Raw genomic sequence first — 9538 nt, 5'->3', positions numbered from 1 at the left:
ATCTTCACCTTGTGCGGGTAGATGGTCTCCGTAAATCTGATTTACGTGGTATTTGATCAAGGCTCAGTGGAAGCCGCACACGCGTCCGGCCTCTACAGGTATCCACACGAAGTACTGACTCGATCGAAGCCTTTGGATCTCACCGGGATGCTAGCTCCCTTGCAGAGATGGCTATGGATGGCTGAAGTCCTCTCCTTTGAATCAACCTTTGATTGGCTTGAGAGGAAGAAGAAGAAGGATGGATTTAGGAAGAAGAAAACAAGACCCGCAGCCTTTCTCTTTTTCTTCCTTTTTGGAACCAAGATGAAGAAGGAAGAGGGCGTCCCAAGCTTTTCTTTTTCTTCTCTTGATTGTGGCTCAAAGGAGGAAGATGGAGGAGGGTGCTCACGGCTGGAATGAGGAGAAAAACATCCATCTTTTTCGAAATTCCATGCTCCCCTTTAATTAGTTAAGAGATAAGGATGAGTTCCTATTTTTTAGGAACTCATCTTTATCTCTTCTTTTTGGCTAACAAGGAGGGGCGTGCGCCCCTCCTCTTTCTCCCACGCACACCCCAAGGGGAGGGGCGTGGGCCCCTCCCTCAAGTTCATTTAAATCTGCTATTTAAATAAATTAAAGGGGGTTTTAATTTGGGTCCATTGTTTGAGTCCAATCCTAGTCAAAATAGGATTTTTGTGAACCCATTTCAATTTCCTCCAATTTCTAATCCAATTAGAATTTAATTGAGCCATGACTCTATTGAACTCTTCAATCCTAATCCAATTAGGAGTCATAAAATTAATTAGATTAAAATTAAAATTAATTAGGACTTAAGAAAATCCTAATCTAATCAGGACTTGTTCAATTTTCAGCCCTAAGACAATTTGGACTTTAGAAATCCTATTCCAAATAGGATTCTAATTTAATTTGAAATCCTAATCCAATTAGGACTCCATGATTCCCACTCCAAGTAGGACTCATGATCAAGTCCAATTAATTAAATCCAATTAATTAAATTAAATTGCAATTCGATTGCAATTGTTCCTTCTTCTAGCCACTAACTCTTAGCGGGTTTTCATTTATCAATCTAATTGATTATTTGTGATTCCTAATCACATTCAACCATTGGATCGGTCAATACCTCTAATGTGTGTGACCCCATAGGTTCTATTCTGACTGGTAGTGAGATATATTATGATCTCTATCACAATATCATTGAAAACTCCTTTCAATGGGTTGAAACAATTCCAACTCAACTCACCAGGGATTATCGACCATCGAGATGATCCCTGTGAGTCTCACCATCCACCAGTGACACCTAGCAGTATGTAGTGGCCACCCAGCAGAATAGAATGATGAACCTCTAGGTGCAGCAATCGTATGATACAGTCCTTCTATCGTGGATCCCTACAGATCGGAGGTCATGGAAAACTCGTCAAATTCCGTCGTCTGTCATATGTCTAGATTTATTTGACTTGAGTTCGATAGTGAAAAACTCTTTCTCCACTTTATATTTCTGCCCTGGCCAAGGTCTTAGAACTCAGTCTAACAAATCACATAGGATCACTCCTCTTCTATCAAGGTCGATAGATTCTATGTAAGTGCATACCCTACTCCTACAGTGAACTTACTGCAGCCAATCTACACTACAAGGACCCATATGGCTAGAGACCATGTATACGTGTAGTCAAACTACAATAACCTCACTGTGAGTAGCCGAAGCACCGCAGGTCAAAGGACCAGTCATACTATTGCAACATCAAGCAAGTCACTGACGAGTGGATAGACATCCAAGTGACTTCTTGTCTTGGTCACGCTCAGTACCCTTGTTCTCTAACAAGCACCTGCACTATCACTTCAGTGTCCCTACACTGTGGACTCGAGTCTCGTCCATCCAGAAGAAAAGTGATCTGTGCACTGATCGGATCGATGACCGTCCTCGTGATGATCCATTGATCAGGAGCATTTAGAAATTAATCACCAATGATACATGGCTCAAATTCTCAACTCTTGAGAATATGTATCATCATCTTATTAATTTCTTGGACGATTCATAGACACATAAACAATATGAATGAAAAAGATGCCCATTTATTATTCAATAATAATAAAGTCAAGTACAAATTTATGTCCTAGAATTAATAATGTGTCCGCCAGATTGGCTTCTAGGGCATACATCTAACACAACCCTGGGATCGACCCCAGTGAAGGAAGGGTCGAACCCAGGAAGTCACAGAGAGACAATAGAGAGCTGTTCTCTATCGTCTCAGGAGGGGTCGACCCCTGTATCTGAGGGGTCGACCCCTGAAGTATTGGGGTCGACCCTGATCTACAGGGGTCGACTCCAGCACTGTGCCAGGCGTGCCATTCAGTCAACGACGGAAATTTTTGGTCTTTGACTGGCTTAGGAATTTCGTGATTTATATTCCTAAGGGTCTAAGTCATTCTTGGGCTAGGTTTAGACTTAAGGGGAGAGAGCATGTAAGTCATGGACTTGGGTTGAGTGCTTTCTAATGTGGCTTAGGGGGAGATTGAGTTGGCTTGGGATTAGACTAAAATTGAGAGCCTATATAAAGGCTTGATGTAATCAGTTTTATGGTTATCACTTGTATTATTTTCTGGAGAAATAAGAGCCGCCAGAAAACTTTCTCCCATGTTCTCTCTTCTCTTCCTCTTCTTCTCCATGAAATTCCTAGTTTGTGATTATGGTTCTTTATCTCTTCTTCCTTCTTTCTCCACGTGGCCTGATGCCCTAGGTTAATGGTTTTCAGGGATCCACATGCTTTCGCACAGCGCCAACAGCATTATCCCTCACGCAAGCTTCCCACATGCCCATTGACATGGCACTAGCTCGAGTAGGGCCTTTGAAGTAGTAGAGGAAAAGTGACATTCAAGTTGCATAAAGGCTGCTAGGGAGTCACACTACAGCAATGCTGAATCATGCCACCAAGAACTCTCATAAGGGAAACTCCAAAAGATTCAAAATGGTTATAATCAAAAAGTGGGAAGTACAAGGGGGTATTTATAGTGCTCTAGGGCCTTACATTGATAAAAATTCTTGAAATCCCCTCAAACTTAATAGAACTCAAATAAATTGCAAAAGAAGGCTTTTGAAAATGAATCCCATGCAATAGAGGCATTTTGATCATAAAAATAGGTCTAACAACAACTATCCTACCAAGAATTGGTCAGACACTCCCATAACTACTTTTGGATCTAACCTAGACTAGCTCAAACTCGTAAATCTAAAGGTAGGCTTTTTATCATTCAAACAAATCTAATAGTGTACTAATTTTAGTCCAATGTCATAGGTTCTACCCTCAAATTACAAATTGGGGCTACAATGATATAGGTTCAATTTTGTAGCACTAACTTCTTCATCTATGTTGCCCAAATAGCAACCCTAGAGGGGGGGTGAATTAGATTTCTTTACAATTTTAAACTTGTTAATTAATTTTAAACTTGCACTAACAAAACTTATCAATTTTGTAGCACTAACTTCTTCATCTGTGTTGCCCAAATAGCAACCCTAGAGGGGGTGAATTGGATTTCTTTACAATTTTAAACTTGTTAAAGAAATCAATGAGTATGCAAGCAATCTAAGAATCAACAAAAATAAAACTGTGAATGGGTGAAAGAAGGTGTGTAAGGCAATCAACACAACAATAGATAAGAAAAATTGAAAGCACAACACAAAGATAAAAACATGGCAGATTTTTAGTAGTTCAAAGTCAAGCCACTCCTACGTCCACTCTCCAAAGCTACCCTCTTGAGAATTTCCACTATAATTATAATGATTATAGTCCAGCTAACTTTTGTACATTAGCCAATCCCTTTGCACCAGAGCAGTACTACTCTTAATTATCTAGGCCACACACGAACTTGGCAATCTTGCAATAGAAACTTCCGTCAGTCAACTTGTTGCAAATGTGTCAAGCATGACAAGTGAAGGAGAAGGAAACTAGGCTACCTTCCTCCCAGACTATGCTCCCATTTGAGAAGCCTCAGTCATATACATGGAGATGCAACTATTAGAAGATAAATTAGCCTCAATCTTTCAAGGAAACACAGAGTTTGATGATGCAATTACATTCTTCATCCAAAACAAGAAATATGGATCGAACTTGGAACTGGGATGGGGCAAGTGTTGCGGTGGTAAATGACCACCAACTCGGCTCCCTTTTTGGAAGGAGCCAGAGTAGAGGATCACAGCTGCGATCTCCTTCAGCTTCTTCGGGCGCAAGGGGAGCAGAGGTGCCACGGCCGTTCCGCGGCAACCCCACGGCCACACGAGCATCTGTCGATTATGCTCAACCGTCGTAGGAATCACGGCAGTGCGCCATTCAAATCACACTATAAAAACCCCTCCTCCTGAGATCACCACCCGAGCTTTCTTCTTCTCCTCCTCCCTTTTCTTTCTCCTCCTTCACATCTGGCCACTGCCTTGAGCTCTGCCAAGCTCTCTTTCCCCTTCTCCCTCTTTGTTTCTTCGAAGCCCTGTTCCGAGATCTACTTCCTATTTGAAGCTCTGACGTCGTCGCGGCCGTTAGTCATTGTTTGAACCGCTCCTTGGCTAAGATCCCTTCTCTCCGTTGCCTCTGTCGCTCGCCGGTGAGTCTTCCTTCTCCTTGCCTTTGTTTCATTGCCAAATAACTTGATTTCTTCCTCTATTTTGGCCCCAAACTGAGGCCACTTTCGGTCTCTTCTTCACACCGATCGCCGCAGCGGTCGTCGGCCGCCACTACGGTCAGCTGGTCGTTGACCGGACGACAGCCTCTGCCACCCAGGCCGGTCACCCCGCCGGCTCCCTCCTCCTTCCTCCTTATTTCCTTCTTTCCTTGTTCTAGGATGAATCGAGAAGAAGAGAGGCCATTTGTGGGCCGTGATGGGCCGTGCCCATTGTGAGCCCAACTTGGGCCCAGATCAGCCATATTGGAGCCCTATTGGGGCTGTACCTATTGTGGGCTAACTATGGGCCCACTGCATCCATTTTGGGCCTTGTTGGGTCATACCCATTGTGAGCCCAACTTGGGCCCAATTCAACCATGTTGAGCCCTATTGGGTCGAGTCCATTGCGGGCCAAAATTTGGCTCAGTTAAGCCACTTTAGGCTCCGTTGGGCCGAGCCTAGTGTGGGCCAAACTTAGGCCCAGTTCATCCACTTTGGGCCCTATTAGGCCATGCCCTTTTGTCGGCCAAGTTTGGGGCCCTATTGGGCCATGTCCAATGTAGGCCAATGCGGGCCTATTGGGCTATGTCTAATGTGGGCCAAGCTTGGGCCCTATTGGGCCATGTCCAATGTGGGCCTATGCGGGTCTATTGGGTCGTACACATTATGGGCCAATTTTAGGTAATGTCCAATAGTGTTTTTGTTTTACTTAGCTCTAAAATTAACAAAGAAGTTAATTATTTTTAATGATATTTAAATAGGGGAACCTGATCTCCCTACCTGAAGTAGGGTTTAAAACGAGAAGAGGTAAGTAAATTAATACTTCAAAGTATATTTTTCAAATTATTGGTAAAATAATTATTAGTTGATTAAATTTCGAAATATGTTTTGTACTTAGTAAAATGGGTCAAGCATGTTAAATGTCATTTGAAAATTTTGCTATATGCTATGAAATTTGTAAATATGACTAGGCAACTTATGAAATCTATTTTTATATGTATATATTCTCAGCATGGCTATGATATATTCTAGCCTTGTCCATGGAGATTGTTCATTGGCCTTGTTGATTTATATCTGTGAGAAAGTAGTTTCGACATCGTTGCCACCGGTAATTAGAATAGTGGTTTTGGGACACCGTTACCACTAGTGATTAGAATAGTACTTTTTGGATACCGTTGTCACTGGTGATTAGAATAGTGATTTTTGGAAAACGTTGCCACTGGTGGTTAACAATAGTAATTTTTGGCACTTTGCGCAATTCATGCCACTGGGTTATGTGGCTGTAGCCTATTGATATTGGAATTTTGATATAAAAGTTTTTGTAAAAATGATAATAAGTTTCAAAAAAAAATATGCTTATTTGTAATCTAATTCTCAGTCATTATTTTGTGTTTTGATTAAATATCTAGCATGCTTTGACCCTACTATAGGGTATTATGTTGCTTACTGGGCTAGTGTAGCTCATGATCATATTTTATCTTTTTTTCAGATCTGGAGGCTTGATGACACGGGATTGGAGAGTGTGCTAGATTTGGAAGATTTTGCTCAATTATTGGAACTTTAGTTAGACTAGCTAGAAAATTTGATTTATGTTGATATATGCTATTTTGAAACTTTGTAAGATTGCTTTGAATAAATTAATGTTTAAGTCAATTTTAAGCATTTGTAATTGCTTGGATATGATTAACTACCTTGCATGCCTGTATGGTCCGTCGTGCGGGCGTGCGGTGTCTATCGCATTCCAGGGTTAAGGCGTGAGAATTAAAAAATCTCATGTGGGATTTTTGGTGTGGCTAACATCATGAAAAATCAACTATCTTGTAAAGTTTGGTTGTACCCAAGAAAGAGCTAGATTGCAGTCGATTGCTCTAAAAAATCGACTAAATTTTGTTAAACTTGGAAGTCAGCAACAAGTTCCTATGTATTGGAATATAGGGTTGGTCTAGCTATACCAACAAAACAACTTGGTTTTGGTTGATTTCTAGAAAAAAAATCATTAGGTTTAGTTGTGAACCCAAAAAATAACAGAGTTGTAATCTTGTTGATAAATTATAGTGAAATCTTCAATAAGGAGGTCTTAGAAAGTAGATGTAGGAGCTTAGTTTGGCTCTGAATCACCATAAAATTTTTGTGTTTAAGTAGTTTATGCTTGTTCGTATCTTGTACATTGATTTATTATTCTTTTCACTGTGCATACTTAAGTTTACATTAGTTTTACATAAGCATTGTTTAAGTTTATAAAAAAAATTGAAAATCTAATTCAACCCTCTCTTAGATTGTCATCTTGGGCAACAACTATTTACATATTTTACAATATCAAAATGTGTATAATCATGTAAAAATATAGAATTTTTTGAGTTAAAATATACATCTTTTATGTGCTCAAATATCATGCAGACAATTAAATGTTTCAAAAATTTTTATGTGCTCCTCATCTCAACAACTTAGATGATAGTTGTGAGAAATCACCATGTGCCAAAGTCAAAGGATTACAATAGATGGAAGTCACATGATCGTTGCTTGACCTAATAGGGTTCGACCATGACAGTCCAACAAAGATAAGTGTAGGAACATAGGTTGAAGGAATGGGAATTGGCCACGGACATGTGCAGGCACAGGCCGATATTAGTTTTATTTTGAGTAGGATTTGGCTTGCAGTTATACCATATGTGAGGTATGTAGAATTCTAGAGGTGAACTTCTAGAACTACTAAAGATTATGATGAGCTGATGTGGATGACTTCAAGAATTCAATGCTTATTCTACAATTTTTGTTATATGTATAAATAATAGATTGTAACTCGAATACGAGGGTTTTTGGCCCATCAATGAAATCAATTTATCTTTGCCTTTAAATTATCTTTACTTTATTTTTAAATTTTTTGCACTTAGTTTACTGGTAAGACTCTAATTTACCTCTACGAGTAGCAGTAGAATACCTTGATCATAATTATAGCTAACATAAATTCTTGAAGACCAAGATATCTGGATCCATGCTACTTTCATCATCATTCTTGATCATTCTATTGCTAGCTAATCTAATACCGGTGGCACTCTCATGCATCTACCACAACTTAGCTATAAAACTTGTCACCACTCTTCACCAACGAACCAATTTTTTTGGCATGCCTGTCTTTCCCCTCCAAATAGTCAAAGTGAAAGCTACAGCAACATTTTCACATGAGTTAAATATGTGATAGTGATGTAAACTTGGAACCCTTACCTTCTAATTACATAACCTAAGTCTCTCTCATGTCAAATTATAGAATCAAAGACCAACAAGATGGACTAAAAGCCACCAAATATCAAAAAAACTTGACATTAATGCACTGAAAATTGTGCTAGAATAAGATCAAAGGTCGATATCTTGAGATTCAAGCTAAGGACAAATAAATATTTAAAATAGCCAAAGATTAAAGTTTATGTATCTATAGTCCTAGAGAGCAATTCTCTCTCATAGTAGCTATCTAGGAGGCCTTGAAAAATGGATTCTATTTTATTTTTTTTGGCTGGATGCTAATTTGTGGCCACTTTAGTAGTGGGGTCCATTTTTTGTTAGCCGAAGTTGGGCCCCAAATTTATATTTTTTTTTTGAAATTATTTTAGCAAGGTATTGGCAGCTCTTTCAGAAACACATCTTTTATACAAACTAAACTTTTTATGTTGATTAAGATCTTGACCGAGATTACATATAATATATCTTAAATCTAAATATCTTAATAGTATAAATTAAGAAATGCTAGCGTACTTGCCACTGTAATATGAAAATATTGACTAATATTCTTTAATCATTCTTTATCTTTTTAGATTGATTTTTGAAAAATAAATTTTAATATTAGTATCATAGCAGTTATTATTGGATTTACATGCCAGTAGGGCTGTTGACGAGCCGAGCCCGAGCCTCCTCGGGCTCGGCTCGGCTCGTTTTACCAAATTTCAGGCTCGGGCTCGGGCTCGGTACCGAGCCCAATATTAGGCTCGGGCTTGGGCTCGGTAGGCACAGCAAAGGCTCGGGCTCGGGCTCGGGCTCGTAAAGCCCGTTTGCCCGAGCCCGAGCTCCGGGATGGGAATGGGGCGAGCGGGGGAGAGAGAAAGAAAGGAAGAAAGAAAAAGAGAAGAACGAAGGAAGGAAAGAAAAAAAAAAAGAAAGGGAGAATGGACTCACCTCGTCGGCGTGCGGCGGCCGCCGACTTCGGCCACGAGCACCGGCACGGCCGAGGACGCCATTACATCCTACCATAGCTAGGCTAAGGGGTGCTGGAGATAGGAGAGTGCAGTGTGTTTGATTGCTTTTTGCTGCCGCGAGTAACAGTGGCAGATCTTTTGCTTGAGGGAAGAGGGGGGAGCGCCTGAGTTTCCCATCGATACACGAATATCCAAGCTCTGGTTCTGTACAGCAACTGGGTGTGAGCTTTTAAAAGCTGGCAAGTGCGGGTGGGTTGGTGGGGGGAGGGAAGAGGGAAAGAAAAAAAAAAAAAGATAAGGTCAAGTACAGCGACGTCAAAGCCATGGTCTCCGAGACGGGGTGGCTGTCGAAGGGGGATGCGAACGAGACGGAGGCGGGGGCGGCGAACGCGGCGGCTTACAACTGCTACCTGGTGCGGCGTGTGCTGTCAGGGAACGCCGGGACGTCGCGGCGGATGTGGACGTCTACCTGTTCGCCCTCTTCAACGAGGACCAGAAGCCGGAGCCCACCTTAGAGAGGAACTACGGCCTCTTCTACCCGGAGACCCAAATCCAAAACCGTGTGGAGCTTGATACAAAGCAGTGAAGTTGCGAGCCCAAACGGGCTCGTGAGCTGCTCGGGCTCGAGCTCGGGCCCGAGCTCTTGATACAAAGCAGTGAAGTTGCGAGCCCAAACGGGCTCGTGAGCTGCTCGGGCTCGAGCTCGG

The sequence above is a fragment of the Phoenix dactylifera genome, chromosome 10 (assembly GCF_009389715.1).
Source record: "Phoenix dactylifera cultivar Barhee BC4 chromosome 10, palm_55x_up_171113_PBpolish2nd_filt_p, whole genome shotgun sequence".
Taxonomy (NCBI): Eukaryota; Viridiplantae; Streptophyta; class Magnoliopsida; order Arecales; family Arecaceae; genus Phoenix; species Phoenix dactylifera.
Note: the sequence above shows the minus strand (reverse complement) of the source record.